At 35.8% G+C, this 20101-nt stretch overlaps 1 non-coding gene across 1 annotated transcript; it reads left to right on the top strand.

Annotated features, from left to right (window-relative positions):
- The first annotated feature begins 670 nt into the window (after positions 1 to 670).
- On the top strand, positions 671 to 799 carry LOC128593295 (small nucleolar RNA SNORA19). The gene has a single exon (XR_008382319.1). It is a non-coding gene; the product is annotated as a small nucleolar RNA SNORA19 (small nucleolar RNA).
- Positions 800 to 20101: the final 19302 nt, after the last annotated feature.

The raw sequence follows: 20101 nt of genomic DNA, 5'->3' as shown, positions 1-20101 counted from the left end.
CCAGTAGCTTGGGGATGGATTTAGAAATAACAAGTTGTTTAAAAGATAGAGATATCCTGTAAGACAGGAAGATTGGGGTCTGCAGAGCTATTATATATCATAATGACTATATTTAATAATAATGCACCATAGGATAGAAATTTGATGAGAGTATATTTTTAAATATTCTGAGGACAAGAAAAGAAGTATGTGAGATGATGATTAGGTTAATTAGCCTTATTTAAATACCTTAAAATATATATACATATTAAAATATCCCATTGTACACCATAAATCCACACATTTTATTTGTTAAAAATTAATAAATGTGAAAAATTGAACACAGATGTGTAAAAAATAACAAATATATGGGAGAGTTTAAAGCATGATACTTGAACTTATAGAATGAGATAAAAATAAAAATAGAAAGTAAAAATTGAAATACATCATTTCTGAGTCTTACCATATCAAGAATCCTGAGTTTACAGCAGTATATTTCTCAAATTCTAATTTGTTAAATTTTCTTTGCCACCTTTCATGAAAAACTTTTCATGAAAGTAATACTAGACTATTTGAAGCAGAAAAGAAGTTTCTTTCATGCTGCATCTCAATTGTGCCTATGAAAAAGAAATAAAGTTTCTATAAGAATAAATATTTTTCCAGTGTATTATATTTTAAAAAGTGGGTTTTCGTGCACATTTCATTGACCTGCTTTCTTTATATGTGAGCAGTGTTATTTCTTATGTGCTATACAAATAGTTGAAGGTTAATTAGCAGTATAACTGTAAGTAGTAATGCTGCCAGTCTCCTTCAGACAAGAAAAAAAAAAAAAAAGTGGGTTTTCAAGCCTAGCAGAACCAGATATGTCTATAATAGAAATAATTATATTCCTAAGACTTTTGACAATACACAGTTACCATCTTTTGAATAAACATTAGGAAATTTAGAATAAAGTGTTTTCACCAATGTTTATTTCTATCCTACCTTATTAAAAACCAAATTCATGCACTTTCAACAAAAACAGAAATCCATTACTTCTAGAAAGCTTGACTTTTCAGGTCCTTAACTTGAAGGAAATCTTGTGAAGTACTTGCTGTTTTGACTATGATGAAAGGTGGCTCTCATCACAAGACATTCTCAACTATCTTGTAGCAAACCAATGAGGTTGGGGGATAGGGACATAGGGAAGCAAACTGCTCCCAACCCCCTCCATTTGTATGTAACCAGTATAGGACAACACACTATGGTTTTGACAGATTTCTATCGCTCTCAGCCTTTTAACTTGAAGACTCACATTTTTTGAAAGATTATGGTGCAGTTATCCATGGTTGTTGTGTTGATCATCTGCTTTTTTATATTTCTCTCCTTTTTTTCCCCTCCAAAATTAGGCTCTCTGAAAAACAGCACATATTTACTGGTTCACTTTTTTCTCCAGACTTCATTTTCTTGATTTTTCCTCTTTAAGTTTCTGTTTTATTTGCACATTTTCTATGCTTATGTTTCCCAGAACTGATTTGGTATTTCATTCATTCCTGCTACTGAATGTGAACAGTACAGTTTAGGAGGTATTGACATAGGATTTGTGTAAGACAAACCTGGACTCTAACTGAAGTTCTGCCATTTACTTCTTCATAACTTTTGTGGGTAAATTAGGAAAACACAAATTATGTAATTTTATAGCAAAATTTTTCATGTTTCTGTTAGGTCAGTGGTTCTCAACTTGTGGGTCACAACTGCTTTTTAACAATGAAAATACATCCTGCATATCAGATATTTACATTATGATTAATAACAGTAGCAAAATTATAGTTCTGAAGCAGCAACAAAAATAATTTTATGGTTGGGGAGTCAGCACAACATGATGAACTGTATGAAAGGGTCATGGAATTAGGAGGCATCAGGAAGGTTAAGAACCACTGTGTTAGATGGTAATATGTAATATTATAAATTTTTGTGGAATTTGTTAACATTTATTTATTATTTTAACATGACACATGACATAATGTTATTTTTAGAATCAATAATTTATATTTGCTTGTTAGAAGATGCTATCACTGGTGCCCGCCGAAACTCCAAAAGAGCTGCTCTGCTACCCGCGACCCACCGTTGGCACCTGCCCAAACCCTGGTATGAGTGGCGCAGCAACGGGCGCCTGCCCAGACTTCTATACAAGTGGTGCCACCACCTGCACCCGCCAGGCCTCTGCACACCCTGACACAGAACTCCAGGAGCCATGCAACCCTACGTCCTTCCTCCTGTACCCTTCCTGCCTCCACACTGGCCTGCTCATCTGGCCAGGTACTCTAGTAGCTGCGTGCCCTCTGGAGCCCTTCCTGCCTCTGTGTGGACCCCTTCTCCTGGCCAGAGACTGCTGGAGCCTTAGGCCCTCTGTGCCAAAGTTGCTGGGTGCCAGGCACTCCCAGAACCATGTGAAACACCCCGTGCCCTGTTGCAGGATCCTTGTGTCACACTCCGGAGCTGCTCCCACAACCAGAACTCCCTGGCTAGGGCATCCCCAGAGGAGCTACATAGGGTCACTCCCTACAAAGATCCAGCAACAATAGAGTGATCCCCCTGGCTAATCTTGAAGAGACACCTCCCCAACTCTGAGGATGGCCATAGGCAATGGTGAAAAATAATCACGAAGCAAATAAATGGAATACTCTTGCAATATGAATAATCAGAGTAGATCAACTCCCCCAAGAAACAATACGGCAGACACAGCACAAGATCCCATGAACAAACAAATAGCTGAGATGTCAGAAATCGAATTCAGAATCTGGATAGCAAATAAGATCAAATTAGAATTCCAAGCAGTAAACCAAAAGATACCTCAAGAATCCAACGAATTCAAAGACCAAATGACCAAAGATTTTGACACATTGAGACAAGAAGTTGCAGCCCTCAAAATATCTGAGAAACATGGTAGAATCCCTCAGTAACAGAATGGATCAAGCAGAAGAAAGGATTTATGACACTGAAGGCAATGCTTTCGAGCACACCCAAACTCTCAAAGAAGAAGAGAAATGGAAGGCAAAAACAGATCACTCTCTCAGAGAGCTCTGGGATAATTTGAAGAAAACCAATATCCGTCTTATAGGGATCCCCAAAAGTGACAAAGTGACTTCACAAGGCAGAGTCTCTTCTCCATGAGATGAAGGAGAACTTACCAGACACACCAAGAGATTCTGAAATTCAGATAGCAGACAGTTTCAGAACTCCAGCATGACTCAACCCAAATAAGACATCACCCAGATACATCATAATCAATTTCACTAAAGTTAATATGAAGGAGAAAATTGTTGTGCTTTTTTTTGGCATTAGTGGTTTTAATGACAAAATTGAACATCTGAAATCAGCCAGCCGAAAGGAAACTATCACCTACAAGGGCAAGAATATTAGAATAATGGCAGATCTCTCTGCTGAAAACATTCAAGCTAGAAGAGGATGCTCATCAACTTTTAATCTCCTAAAACAAAATAACTTTCAACCCAGGATCCTGTACCCAGCTAAACTGAGTTTCATTTATGACAAAGAAATTAAATACTTTAATGACATTCACATATTGAAGAAATTTGCCATAACTAAAGCAGCTTTCCAGGATATTCTCAGACCTATCCTCCATAAAGACCAGCATAATCCTCCACCACAAAAGTAAACCCACCCAGAAAATTTTGGTCAAATTCCAACTTCCACAGTCACAAAAGTATTAAAAATGTCCACTGGACACTCGAAAGGCTTATCAATATTCTCAATTAATGTGAATGGTTTAAATTGTCCTCTAAAGAGGCACAGGTTGACTGACTTGATAAAAAAACTCAAGCCAGATATCTGCTGCATACAAGAATCTCATCTTACATTAAAAGACAAATATAGACTCAAGGTGAAGGGATGGTCATCTATACTCCAGCAAATGGAAAGCAGAAAAAAGCAGGCATTACAATACTATTCCCAGATGCAATAGTCTTTTAAACCAACCAAAATAAGGAAGGATAAGAATGGACACTTCATATTTGCTAAAGGTAATACTCCATATGATGAGATTTCAATTATTAATATTTATGCACCCAACCAGAATGCACCTCAATTTATAAGAGAAACTTTAACAGACATGAGCAACTTGATTTCCTCCAGTTCCATAGAAGTTGGAGATTTTTAAAACCCCTTTAGCAGTGCTGGATAGATCCTCCAAAAAGAAGCTAAGCAAAGAAATTTTAGATTTAAACCTAACCATTCAACATCTGGACTTAACAGACATCTACAGAACATTTCATCCCAATAAAACTGAATACACATTCTTCTCATCAGCCCACGAAACATACTCCAAAATAGACCACATTCTAGGCCACAAATCTAACCTCAGCAAATTTAAAAAAGTAGAAATTATTCCTTGCATCTTCTCAGACCATCATGGAATAAAAGTTGAACTCAATAACAACAGGAATCTGCATACCCATACAAAAACATGGAAGCTAAATAACCTTATGCTGAAGGATAGATGGGTTACAGGTGAGATTAAGAAGGAAATCACCAAAATTTTGGAACAAAACAACAATGAAGACAAGAACTATCAGAACCTCTGGGATACTGCAAAGGCATTCCTAAGAGAGAAATTTATAGCACTGCAAGCCTTCCTCAAGAAAATAGAAAGAGAAGAAGTTAATAACTTAATGGAACACTTCAAGCAACTGGAGAAAAAAGAACATTCCGCCCCAAACCCAGCAGAAGAAAAGAAATAACCAAAATCAGAGCAGAATTAAGTGAAATTGAAAACAAAAGGATTGTACAACAGATCAATAAATCCAAAAATTGTTTTTTTGAAAAGGTCAAGAAAATAGATAAACCTTTGGCCAACCTAACCAGGAAAAAAAGAGTAAAATCTCTAATTTCATCAATCAGAAATGGTAATGATGAAATAACAACAGACCCGTCAGAAATTCAAAAAATCCTTAACGAATATTACAAGAAACTTTACTCTCAGAAATATGAAAATCTGAAAGAAATTGACCAATACCTGGAAGTATGCCATGTACCAAGACTTATCCAGAATGAAGTCGAAATGTTGAACAGGCCTATATTAAGTTCTAAAATAGCATCAACCATACAAAATCTTCCTAAAAAGTAAAGCCCAGAACCAGATGGCTTTACGTCTGAATTCTACCAAACCTTTAAAGAAGAACTAGTACCTATATTACTACACCTCTTTTAAAATATAGAAAAAGAAGGAATATTACCCAACGCATTCAATGAAGCAAACATTACCTTGATCCCTAAACCAGGGAAAGACCCAACAAGAAAAGAAAATTATAGACTAATATCAATAATAAATATTGATGCAAAACTACTCAATAAGATCCTAACAAACAGAATCCAAGAACACATAAAAAAATTATACACCATGACCAAATAGGATTTATTCCAGGGTTTTAAGGCTAGTTCAATATACATAAATCTATAAATGCAATTCAGCACATAAACAAATTAAAAACTAAAGATCATATGATCCTCTCAATTGATGCAGAAAAAGCTTTTGACAATATCCAGCATCCCTTCATGATCAGAACACTTAAGAAAATTGATATAGAAGGGACATTTCTTAAACTGATAGAGGTCATCTACAGCAAACCCGCAGCCAATATCATATTAAATGGAATTAAATTGAAATCATTTCCACCTAGATCAGGAACCAGGCAAGGTTGTCCATTGTCTCCATTGTTCTTTAACATTGTAATGGAAGGTTTAGCCATTGCAATTAGGGAAGAAAAGGCGATCAAGGGTATCCACATAGGGTCAGTAGAGATCAAACTTTCACTCTTTGCAGATGACATGATCGTATATCTGGAAAACACTAGGTATTCTACTAAAAACTTTTAGAAGTGATCAAGGAATACAGCAATGTTTCAGGCTACAAAATCAACATCCATAAATCTGTAGCCTTTATAAATACCAACAATAGCCGAGCCAAAAAAAACGTCAAGGACTCTATTCCTTTCACAGTAGTACCAAGAAGATGAAATATTTGGGAGTTTATCAAACAAAGGATGTGAAAGATCTCTACAAAGAGAACTATGAAACTTTAAGAAAAGAAATAGCTGAAGATGTTAAGAAATGGAAAAACATACCATACCAATGGTTGGAAAGAATCAACATTGTTAAAATGTCTATACTACCCAAAGCAATATATAATTTTAATGCAATTCCTATTAAGGCTCCATGTCATATTTTAAAGATCTTGAAAAAATAATACTTCATTTTATATATAATCAGAAAAAACCTTGAATAGCCAAGACATTACTCAGAAATAAAAACAAAGTGGGAGGAATCTTGCTACCAGACATGAGACTCAGGTACTATAAGTCGACAGTGATCAAAACAGCATGGTACTGGCACAAAAACAGAGAAGTAGATGTCTGGAACAGAATAGAAAACCAAGAGATGAATCCAGCTACTTACCGTTATTTGATCTTTGACAAGCCAATTAAAAACATTCAGGGGGGAAAAATTCCCTATTTAACAAATGGTGCTGGGTGAACTGGCTTGCAATCTGTAAAAGACTGAAACTGGACCCACACCTTTCACCATTAACTAAGATAGACTCCCATTGGATAAAATATTTAAACTTAAGACATGAAACTATAAAAATACTTGAAGAGAGTGCAGGAAAAGCTCTTGAAGGAATCGGTCTGGGTGAATATTTTATGAGGAGGACTCCCCAGACAATTGAAGCAGTATCAAAAATACATTACTGTGACCTGATCAAACTAAAAACTTCTGCACAGCCAAGAACATAGTAAGTAAAGCAAGCAGACAGCCCTCTCAATGGGAGAAAATATTTGCAGGTCATACCTCTGATAAAGGTTTAATAACCAGAATTCAAGAGAACTCAAACATATTAGCAAGAAAAGAACAAGTGTTCCCATGGCAGGCTGGGCAATTGACTTGAAGAGAAACTTCTCTAAAGAAGACAGACGCACGATCTACAAACACATGAAAAAAAGCTCATCATCCTTAATCATCAGAGAAATGCAAATCAAAACTACTTTAAGATATCACCTAACCCCAGTAAGAGTAGCCCACATAACAAAATCCCCAAACCAGAGATGTTGGCGTGGATGCGGAGAAAAGGGCACACTTCTGCATTGCTGACAGGAATGCACACTAATACGTTCCTTTTGGAAGGATGTTTGGAGAATACTTAGAGATTTAAAAATAGACCTGCCATTTGATCCTATAATTTCTTTACTAGGTATATACCCAGAAGACCAGAAATCACAATATAACAAAGACATCTGTACCAGAATGTTTATTGAAGCCCAATTCATAATTGCTAAGTTATGGAAGAAGCCCAAGTGCCCATTGACCCACAAATGGACTAGCAAATTGTGGTACATGTATACCATGGAATATTATGCAGCCTTAAAGAAAGATGGAGACTTTACCTCTTTCATATTTACATGGATGGAGCTGAGACACATTCTTCTTAGCAAAGTATCTCAGGAATGGAAGAAAAAGTATCCGATGTACTCAGCCCTACTATGAAGCTAATTTATAGCTTTCATATGAAGGCTATAACCCAACTATAGCACAAGAATACAGGGAAAGGGCCAAGGGAGGGGAAGAGAGGGGGGAGGTTAGGGTGGAGGGAGGGTATTGGGTGGGGCTACACCTGCGGTGCATCTTAGAATGGGCACAGGCGAAACCTAATAAAGGCAGAATACAAATGTCTACATACAGTAACTAAGAAAGTGCCATGAAGTCTATGTTGAACAGTTTGATGAGAATATTTCAGATTGTATATGAAACCAGCAAACTGTACCTCTTCATTGCACTAATGTACACAGTTATGATTTAACAATAAAAAAGATGCTATCATATAGCTCTTAATTCTACATTATAATATGTTAGAACATTTAAAGTTTTTCACCTAACATTTAATATATACTATTTAATTTACTTAATTTTTTTTTTATATATGTAAGAGCAAGCTTTTTTACACTCAGTACAGAGATCAAATGAAAACTAAAATGAAGGTAGTATTTCTAATATATAGCTTGGAAAATTAAATTACAAAAACTCTGCTTTTCAGAATTGAAGTTGAAAATTACAACTGTCACTTAAAAATCAGTCTGTTCCTTTTTTAAAATAATATTTTAAAATATCAAAATATAACAGTCTCAGGCTATTATAAGAAAGTATATTTTCTACAAAACACATCTAATAGTAATTATTATGAAATGTTAATTATCCCCCAAAATAATAGCTATGTGGTTTATAATGTCATATATTATAAAACATTTTTTAACCCCTAAGGAAAACAATCTACTACATACCATTTCCTTATAAAATAAAAATTATTTTGAAATTTATACTGATATTAATTAGAAAATATATTTTGAAATAATAAATTTTCATTTAAAATTTCTCTATAAGATATAAGGAATTAAGATTCATATAGTAAAATCATTATACTTACCAAATGGGCAATTAGAAATATTAATATTGGACTTCAGGGTAATGATTAGACCGTAGATACAGTTTGAAGGTTTTTCTGCTAAGAGACAAGCATGGAATTAATGGGAAAATAAAAGAAAGTAGTGTACTACATAATGAAACAATGGATGGTGGTTGCATTTATTTTTTATCCAGGCTTCCAACAAATGGTTACTGAGAGCCTGTTGGGTTTAGGGGATATAGCCATGAATAAGCCATACAAAGTCAATTTAAGACATTTTTATTTTACACATGTAAGTCATAATTATTTATGGTGTATATCATGGTGTTTTGATATTTATATAAAGCCTGGAATGGTTAATTGAATGCTTTAATATATGTATTACCTCATGTGCTTACTTAAGCTTTTAAAAGTAGCAGCAACCAGTTTAAAATAAAAGATTTAAATTATAAATAGAAAAATGAACTAGGTTGCTTCTAATTACAGCAGAACCTCCATAGTTAGCCACATCCCTACATTGACCACCTCCTTAAGTTCACTTAATTTTCACAGACTGGGTGTGCACCTCATGTACGTATCAGTACAGTAGGCCTAGTTCCTTATGTTAACCACCTCTGTATGTTGATTAGTCTGTCACAGTCCCTTGTGGGATCAACTTACACAGGTTTCCCTGTATTTATAGGAGATTAATGCTGTTCCTAAAATGTTGGCTGCTATAAAGTATGGGTTACCAGCAGTCAACTAACTGTAGACCTATCCAAGACTATCATAGCTCTGTTGCCATCTTCCATGGTCCCTTCCATCTGTTTCATAATAAATGCAAAATTTCTAAATTGAATAATAAAGATACTGAACGGCTATTCTTGGTTCATGCACAATTGACTGATAGATCCTTTGGACTGTGTCTGGCGTTGTGACCATTCATAAAAAGCTTTTAACTTTGTCAGAACATCAACAAGGATTGATTTAATATGAAATTTTACTGGATAATTTATACATAAAACAAAAGTTTTAACTTTAGTACTTGCCTCAACCAAGTGAACCTGGAAGGAATTGTTCACAGAGGTTTAGATTAAGAATTCCAATTTTTGAAAGGCCAACAGCCTGAACAATTGGACATTCCATTAGCCACTGCCTAAAGTATATATTAATAATTATAGTACTTTAGAATGTGCTGTACTTAATCATGCTGTGAAGCTTATTTTCAATTCTATCTCTGCTGACAATGCTGATTCATCATCTCTCAAGATCTGAGAAGTGGTGCTAGTAAAGCAATCCACCGGCTTGGCATTTCCAAGGAATGACTGTAAAGTTTCTAAAATATCAGGAGATTACAATTCATGGTTGCAACCAATGCTGTATGAAGCATTGGGAGACTAGACAATATCATAAAAAGTGATACCGGTTCAGTGATCTAGTCTTTATTTGACGCTGTGGTTCTGCATCCGTTAATACTGAAGTTTTCAGATTCTGGTCACCCTTTTCATTCTACGCTACTCTTTCTGACCACAGTGATATCAGCTTCAATAATACTTTGTCAGCCAGCCATTTCTGACAAGTCTTTATTAGTAAGCAATGTCTCTCACTTATTTCTCCCTAAGACATTATCCTGCTTTGTTTTTCTCTATAGTATTTATTGCCATATATTATATGATGTATTTACTTAAAAAATGTATTGTTTGTCTTAAAATGGAAAAAAAAACCCTTGAGGATAATGCTTTAATTTTTTATAATGGTACCAAGTTCTAGAACCGTGCTTGCATTTAGGAAGTTCTTCACACTTGTTGAATGAATGAATAAATGAGACCAAAAGATGGAAATCATGTTGGTTTCAAAGAGCCCATGTAGCTCACAAATGAAATTAATTTTAACACATTTTATTAATCTGATAAAGAGTCACAAATACGTGAGCTGTGATATATGCAAAACAATAATCAAATTGTTTTCTAAGTATTACTTTTGGTGCTTAGGGGACTTAAGGATACTAGCTTCTATCTGGTCTTGAATATATTTGCCCCAGATAAGTGGTTCTATATTATATGAAAAAAACCCTCTAACTTATTATTTGTTTAATAATCTATTTTTCTGCAATAAAATTGGAAGAGAAAAAGCATCACACAATTTTTTTCACATCAACTTTCAATTAATATGGCACCAATGTTGTGAGTAACTTTAGCATTTGATTTAGGTTTAGGCCACCCTACTGAATTATGATATCATGCCACATAATTTAAATATTTGAGTGTCTGGCAAACACCCAACCAAACTTCTGGCCCTGAAAGAAAAAAGCAAATTACTCTTAATATCCAGAATTAACAGTGACTCATAAGGTCATATAAGCCAAACCAGTGAGTGCATACCAATGGAGAGTAATTCAAATTCATCTTTCAATGTAGAAATATGGTCAGTCACAGTTTTTAACTAATTGATGTAACCTTTTGTAAACTTATAAATAATTGTACTTATATTTTATAAATAATTCTATTTATATTCCGTAAATGATTGCCAGAAACCATGTAACTTTTCTACCAGCCAAACTGAGACAGTAATTGGAATAATGCTGACAATGGATATAAACTACCCCTCTGATATCCTTGTTAGAATTAAAAACTACATATCCTCCCTAAAAAATGGCAATTATAATTTAATACTGTTTTTTTTAAATTAAGGTGGCTCTGCCTTGGTTCTTTTTATTAAGTAAGAGTCTTTCTATAGAATCCCAATAAAGAAATCCCAGTAACGGTTGAAAGAATTGGGAAAGCTTCAAGAGGAATTCTCCTTAGTTCTCTATCTATGCAAAACTTGGACACATAATAAAATTTTGCAGCTTCAACTTCCTTCTCTTCAACATCCCTGATCACTGTTACAATCTTTGTTTGAAAGGCACCCCAATTTTTTCAATATTAACATTTCTTTGAAAGATCTATCTTTGGGCAAAAATTATGATCTCAGTGGAAATATTTTTAGAAGTCATTGATCTGGAGGAACAGACACAGGAATAAATCAATCAGGGAAAATTTCATTTTTCATTGAATTTATTGCTACTGCCCTCATTACGACAGGTATCTGTGTTATGGGGCTAGGGATTATGGTTGTTTTCATCATTTATGTTATACATTCAGAAATTGACCTTTGCATTAATTTCCTTAGGGCTGATGTAAGAAAATACTTTAAACTAGGTATCTTGAAACAATAATAATGTGTTGCCTTACAGTTCTGGGTATCAAAAGTCTGAAAACAAAGATTCTGCAGTGCCGTGTTCACATGGAAATTTCTTGGAAAATCCTTTCCTGCCTCTAAATTCTTTTGGTGGCTTGTTGAAAATCTCTGGCTTTCTATGATTTGTGGACCAATGGCTCCAATATTCAGCCTTCACACGGCCTTTGTCTTTCTTCACAAGGCAGTCTTCTCAAAAAGTCACCAGTCTTGTGTGGTAAGGAGTGCAGAATGACCTCATTTAAGTATTGCATCTGCAGAGACACTATTTTCAAATAAGTTCACATTCTGAGGTACTTTCAGCTGAGATTTGAACATACTGTTCTTTGAGAGACACAATCCAACCCACAGAAACCTCCTTTCTTTATTTTCCTCAGTTTGGCCTTTTGCTTGTGGGAAGAGTATCTGACAATGTGGCCAGTGTTACTACTGCAAGCAGCTCCACTATTATTATTGCTATTATTGTGAGCAGCAGTGAACACCTTGGACCCCTGGAGTTCCAAAGCTCATGAGCCCTGAGCAGACACTTGTCTCCATCCAGACTAAGTCATTGCCATAATGGCTGAGAAAATTCCTTGTTACTTCAACTTTCTGAACTTTCTTCACTTTAGAACAGCCTTTGTTAAAAATTACAAGGAAGGTAGCATAGATTTAATAGACCAAATTTATAAATTTCATTGGGAGGTAAATCATTTCAAACATTTAATCGTGTTCAAGGTGATGAATATAAGTATCAGGATATTTTTTTCATTAATTTCAAAGAACATTAACTGTTTTCCATTGACAGTGCATCATTACATTCACAATTTGGGACGTTGTGACCTTCCTAATTTACTGCCCGCTATTATCACTCTAGGGCTTCTAACCCCTTAAAGAGTTATGTTGCCATGATGGAGACTTCATCATTGAGCATCTACAAAGCCCTTAATTAAGCCTTATCCAGTGTGTGTGCATATTTTGTTTAATTTTTATCAACAAATTAGCATGTTTCCTGCCATGCCTACAAAAAAACTAGCAATATATTTTAAGTAACTATTGGTGTAACTGGTGAATTATAGGAATCATTGTAGGATTCTGTGTGTTTATATAAGATTTTAAAACAGTTTCCGCCTTGGACAAATGATTCTTTTTTTTTTTTTTTTTTTTATTGTTGGGGATTCATTGAGGGTACAATAAGTCAGTTACACTGATTGCAATTGTTAGGTAAAGTCCCTCTTGCAATCATGTCTTGCCCCCATAAAGTGTGACACACACTAATGATTCTTAAAGAAGACTGTAAGGTGAGTGTCTTAGATGTGAGAAGCCTGGCTGACTTATTCCTGACTGCACAAATCTCTGAGAATAGAATATCCAAATTTAACCATAATGTCTAAGCTACTGTTTTAGTTTGTTTCTGCTTAACAAACTAGCCTGAAATAATAACTCATTATTTATTATGATTCTTTGTGGTGTCTACAATCAGCAATCAGCTGTGGAATTATTTTGCTGATCTTAAGGTCTTTTATGTAACTCCGTTCAGCTGAAAAATTGCTTTGGAGGTGGTCTTTCATCTACAATGTTTCTCTCTCTGTGATCTTTAATGGCTCCATAATCCATTCTGGCTTCCATAGGGAATCTCTGCTAGGTTTCATGACAGCACATCTCCTCTGTCTCATTATATGTGTGTATCCATCAAAGCCAATGTAACTGGGTGCCAAATCAAGGAGAGGATAAAAATATTTAATATCTTAAGTGAGGAGTGCTGTGACCAAACAGGATGGGAAGAATTGTTAGCTGTCAAATGTGGAGACTACACCTAGGTATCAAATATTTACTTTTCAGAATGCTACTGATTCTTCCTTTCAATACTTTGTGATATTTTACTCTTTTAATAAGGGTCTTACCAAAAAGGTGAAACCACAGATGAACTTGCATGGGGAGAGTTTATATCAAAAATTTTAACTAACAGGGGATTTAGAGTAATGAGGGATTGACTAGACAGAAACTGACCCTAAAAATTGTAGAAATAGCTGATGAGGTAAATCTTATACCCTTAGAATTGAGTAAAAATGCCCAAAGAACAGACATCATTTTCCCCCACCCAGGGAGACACAACATGATGATAGCTTCAAAGGAAAGAAGCATTCCACTTTTAATCACTTCCACTAGGGCAGAAGTTATTGACATTGATGTAACATAAGTACGAAATGTTTTCTGTGTTCATATCACTGAAAAATTGGATTTTTTTCCTATCAATAACTAGAAATATTAAAATAGCAAATACTTTCTGATCAGAACAAATATATAAGACTGTCACCAAACTGTATATATTTTAATTTACTTTATATTGTTAAAATACATACAAATTATCTTTCCAGGGTTCAAATGTCCAAAGGTTTTTGCAGTATTTTATGTTAGGAAAATAATGATGAGTTTCATCTCTGTTTTCCGGGAAGAAAAAATTAACACAGGGACAATAAATACCCCAAGGCCCTTTGGCTTAAACTCAGAATTTTCTAAACAAGTGCATAAAAGCTTATGACATGTTAATACACAGTTGTCTTGGAGAGTTTTTGAATAAAAATTGTTGGGTAGCTTTCTCATATAAATATAAAGGAGTTAAAATAGCATGCACAGTAAATCCAAAAATTATGGATTTTTCTGTTGGGAAAATGGTGCCAAAAACTTCCTTGATGCAGAGTTCTAGCAAACTTTTAATTTGTAAAAAATAAATTGCAAAGAGCAATAAAGCAGATAAGCAATAAAGCAAAGCACAATAAAACAAATGCCTGCGTTTACCACCCCAGACTTTCTCTGCGTGCGGGTCGGGGATCTAAGCGTGTTTCTGCTGGGTGGTCTGGATCCTGATAGCTCTCACAAGGTTGCAGACCAGCTCTTGCCTGAGGCTGCGCTCGTCTCCAGGTTCAACTGCAGCTGGAGAATCAGGCCCAGATCACTCATATCACTACTGGCAGGACCCTTTTTGTCCTCGCCATGTTCTCTCCTTAGGCTTGCTCATAATAAGGTTTCCCTCACAGTGAGCGATTCAAATGAAACAGAGAGCAAGTGAGGCGGTGATCCCAAGATAGAAGTCAGTCTGCTATGACCTAATATCAAAAGTGGCATACCATCCTGGTACCATATTAAAGAAAAGTACAAAGTTATAAATATTAGGATGGGAGTATCAGGGGTCTTTGAGGGCTGCCTACTACAACAACGCCATAAAATATCACTTATAACTTTTGCCATAAAATATCATAAATGAACAACTTTATTGTTATTAGAAAGCCTTTACTTTCATGACTTCAGATTACAAATAATAGGTTAACATTCTCTTGACCCAAAAGATATTGAGACTCCATTGTTTGACAGTTATAATTTTACCTTTTTTCTAATTGTATGATAATTAAGACAAATTGTATAAAATACTAAAAATACACTGAAGACATAGATATCAAAATAAATATATTTATGTATGGATACATACATAAAATCTAGACTATTTTATGAGAAAAAAAACAAAATAGTTCTCAAGTAATATCTAAGAAAAAGAGAAGATGACATACCAGAGACATCAACTGCCAGATCTTCTCAGGAAGAAAGAAAAGCTTTGAATGAAAAATTTAAAAAAAAATCAAAAACCAAAAACAAGAAAACAAACAAATAGAAAACAAAGGTCAGGTGTAATTCCAGGGGAGAAATACCAGAACCTGCCAGAGATTCTATGGGAAGAAGTTGTGAAGCAGAAGACAAAGGAGCAAGATATCAACAGAAATCAACTCCCGAGAGGCTTGAGGTTCAATGAAAAAGGTGGGTGGATTGGTTTATTCCTCTCTCCCCCACATCTCTGGTAGTCTGTTAGCTACCAAGCTGCTGGAGAGCTCTTCTACCCCCACATTCCCAAAAGGTGCTATTGACAGTGAATTGGGAGATTCTTGAGGACAAAGAACCAGGCTGCCAGCACCCTTGAGGTCACTGAGCTGAGATGAGAGGCACCATAATTATTCTTATCATTTACTTTTATTTTTCCTGGGAGTCTTCAGTCCCTCAATTTTCATCTCATTCATTCCTACACAAGCATTTTCCAATTCCAGCTGACACTATGGGAGCCATGGGGGTTCAGTGGGTCCAGGGAAATATGAGTGACCCCCCAGAGTTTGGACGTTCTGGGTGGGCTGCCTTCTGGAGAGAAGGACAGGGATAATCAGAGTGCTAGTTTTCTTCTATTAGGACTCATTCCTTCCCTTTCCCTAACCTTGCTTGTAGCAGCTGAGAGATTATTGATCCAGAACTAGCAAGAAAGGCTTTTTATCTCTGCTGGTCATCTGCCACACCAGGACTTCCAAACAGAGTGGGGCTCAAATGTTTCCAGAATCTTTATATCACCTTCCCTTCCTCAACCCAGAAGAAATGATTGGCCATGACCCTGAGACTTCCACAGAGAGGGAGCTCAGACCCTTCCTCTAGGGGTTCTTCAGTGAAGTAAGGAGTACCTGGACTGTGAGCTCCCTGACCACCAGCCCTCCCTAGTGCTGCTTCCCTAGCAACCTCATCAAAGCAGGGCGCTCCCCAAGCTGAAGAGATGGTGAAACTGCTTGCATACTGCATGGGTAACTAGCAACCAGTATGCTACTTCCTGGCATGGTAAGTAATTGATCTTCATGGACCCGGGGAAAGGTGAAAAGGCCAAATTCCATACCTATTGGTCCTGATCACATTGCTCAGGAGGAAGGAGGAGAGATTTGTGAATTAATCTCAGGAGGCAAGTGTGCCCACATGGGCAGAGGAGGGGAGGCGTGCAGCAAGGCTATTAGCTACAGCATACTTCTGAGGCATCCCTTCCCACAGGAGAGGTGTGGTCTCAGCTCAGGTTGTGATTCTGGGCAGGAAACCCCTAGCCCACGTCTCATTTTTGAAGGAGTTCAGATGGCTTGAACTCCTTCCTGCTGGCAGATGGAAAGGAAACACCATAAAGCAGGGGAGGACAGAGATCAGCAAGGCCCCCCTCTAGCCTTCCAGATTATAAATCTCAGATGGCCTTGCTTGCACAAGCTTACTGTATGGTTGGGCAAGGCCACTTCAGCTCCTCCTTAAAGCTGTGCCTAGAAGTTAGAAGCAGGCCTTTGGCTTCTCCTAATGCAAATGTATTTCCAGCTTTGGTTGAGCTTGAGGACATGCTCAACCAACCTAGCCCCACTCAACTGCACTCCCCCATCTGCATCTACTGGGGTAGGGACTAAGGACTCACCCAAAATTTCAGGAACCCACACATCACCTAGGACAATCAAGTGTTTCTTCTGAAGAAATAGAGGAAGTAACAGGAACCAATAATAATATTGCAACTGTTTCTTCCATCAAATGCCTCCTACTGAAAAGAGGCCACTTTTCATGTTCTTTATAGCATTTACTAACTCAATAATACAGGATATGGTTGAGTAGCATGCATAAGCACCATCTATTGTGTAAGAGATTAAACTAGACATGTAATGATATAAACAAAAGAAAATTAAAAAATAAAAATCAACAGATGTTCCAGATGAGAAAAAGAATCAGTGAAAGAACCTCAACTCTGGAAACATGAAAAATCAGAGTAAAAGGACAACCCCAAAAGAAAACAATAACTCTACACCACTGAAAACTGACCTAAATGAGAATATTGAAATGGTTGATAAATAAGTTTGAATATGGATTGTAAGGAGCTCAATGAAATACAAGAGAAAATCTAAACCTATCATTAAGTAAATACAAAACAATGCAGGAAATGAATAAAGAAGTCAAATTTTCAATAAAAAAAAAATCAAGCAGAACTTCTAGGAATGAAAAATTCATTCAAGGAAATACAAAACATGTGAAAGGTCTTAATAATAAGTAGAAGGAAGAATCTCAGAAAAAGAAGACAACATCTTTGAATTAAATGAGTCAGTCTTAGAGAAAGAAGAGAAAAAAACAAATCCTACAAGAAATATGGGATCATGTAGATAAGATCCCTTATGTAGATAAGATTCCCTATGGTAAGAATCACAGGCATCCCTGAGAATAAAGAATATACACAAGGGCTGGAAAACCTATTTGTGAGAATACTTGAGGAAAATTTCCCAGGTCTTTCTTGAAATCAAGACATCCAGGTCCCAGAAGTGCAATGAACTTCTGGCAGATTCATCACCAAGAGACAGTGATCATGACAGATAGTAATCAGAATGGCCAAAGTTAATGTGAAAGAGAAACTCTTACAAACCGTAAGGTGAAATAATCTGGTAACGTATAAAGGAAAACTCCTCAGACTAACTACAGACTTCTCAACTGAAACCTTATAAGCCAGGAGGTATGGGGTCATATTTTCAAGTCTTATCAAACAGAATATTGGCCAGTCTAGAATTTTGCATGCTGCAAACTACATTTCTTATGTAAGGGAGAAATAAGGGCATTCTCAGACAAGCAAACACCAATGGAATTTCTCAAGACTAGACATGCTTGGCAGGAAGTACTCAGATTTGTATCATACTCTGTTCAGCATAATAGATACCCATCAGCATAAAAGCCATCCAAATGATAAAGTTAAGAGCCCAGATGCCACAATAGCTCTGGGGTAAAGCAAAGCAGTGAACTTCCACTCAACAGGATGAAAAAAAATCCACCCCCCTTTCAAGAGACATAGACTGGTTGAATGAATTAAAAAAAAAAAAGTCAAGTGTCTGCTGTCTCTAGGAAATGCATGTAATTAACAAGGACTCATTCATGCTCAAAGTGAAGGGAAGGAAAACAATATTTCATACAAATGCAAATCCAAAACTGCTGATGTAACCATTCTCATGTTAGATAGCATAGACTTCAAAGCAACAAAAGTAAAGAAAGACAAAGATGGTCATTACAGAATGGTATTGGGAACAATTTAACAAGAAATTAACACAGTTATAAGTATGTATGCACTTAACATAGGTGCACAAAATCTTATACACCAACCCTACCAGATCTGAACAAAGTGATAAACAGCAATATCATAATAGTCAAGGAGTTCAACACCCCACTCACCGAACTGGGCATGTCATCCAGCAGAGACTAAATGAAGAAACACGGGATGTAAATGAGACTCTAGAGCAAATGGGCCTAATAGACATTTACAGAACAATCTCCCCCCAACCTAATAAATGTACATTCTTCTCATTAGTGAGAAGAATGAAAATATATGTGGATATATATCCAGAAGACTAAAAAATCACCTTATAACAAAGATATATGCATCAGAATGTTTATTGCAGCCCAATTTATAATTGCTAAGTCATAGAAGAAGCGCAAGTGCCCATCAACCCATGAATGGATTAATAAATTGTGGTATATGTACACCATGGACTATTATGCAGCCTTAAAAAATATGGAGACTTTACCTCTTTCATGTTACATGGATGGAGCTGGAACATCTTCTTCTTACCAAAGTATCTCAAGAATGGAAGAAAAAGTATCCAATGTATTCAGCCCTACTATGAAACCAATTTGTAAACACCCATACATTCATATAAAAACTATAACCCAACTATAGCCAAAGAAGAAGGAGAAAGAGGAGAGGAGGGGATGGGGGAGGATGGGTGGAGGGAGGGCAATTGGTGTGACCACAACTACGGTGCATTTTACAAAGGTACAAGTTAAATCTACTAAGTGTAGAATATAAATGTCTTAACACAATATCTAAGAAAATGTAGTGAAGTCTATGTTAACCAGGTTGATGGAAATATTTCAAATTGTATATAAAACTAGCACATTGTACCCCATAATTGCATTAATGTACACAGCCATGATTTAATAAAAAAAAGAAAGAAAAAAATATATGTGACCACAAAACTTGTCTCAAAAAATCAAAAAAAAATTGAAATTGCACCATACATCTTCTCAGACTACAGAGGAATCAAATTAGAAATTAACTCCAAGTGTAACAGTCATTTACACACAAAGTCCTGAAAACTAAACAAATTATTGCTGAATGATAACTAGATCAAAGAGAAAATCAAGAAGGGAATCAAAACACTCTTTTAACTAAATGATAAAGGGAACACAAGCCATCAAAATGTGTGGAACTCAGCAAAAGCAGTCCTCGGAGGAAAACTCATAGCTTTAACTGCTTACACTGAACAGGTCAAAAATTGACAGTACAATGAAAGTCTCAAGAATTGGAAAAGGTAGAGCAAATCATTTACACACTCAGCAGAGAAAAGAAATAACCAAGGTCAGAGCAGAGCTAAATGAAATAAATGACAAAATAATTATAGAGTATGAAGAAAACAAAAAGTTGTCTTTTTGAAAAGATAAACAACATCAATAGAGTTCTTGCTAGTTTAACCAAAAACAGAAAAGAAATGATCCTAGTAACCTCAATTAGAAGTGACAAAAGAGATATTACAACTGATATTGCAGAAATACAAAATACCATCTCTGAATACTATAAAAACCTCTATGCACATAAACTGAAAAACATTGAGAAAATAG

This window comes from Nycticebus coucang, chromosome 1 (assembly GCF_027406575.1).
Source record: "Nycticebus coucang isolate mNycCou1 chromosome 1, mNycCou1.pri, whole genome shotgun sequence".
Taxonomy (NCBI): domain Eukaryota; kingdom Metazoa; phylum Chordata; class Mammalia; order Primates; family Lorisidae; genus Nycticebus; species Nycticebus coucang.
Note: the sequence above shows the minus strand (reverse complement) of the source record. Positions and strands in the feature narration are given on the sequence as shown.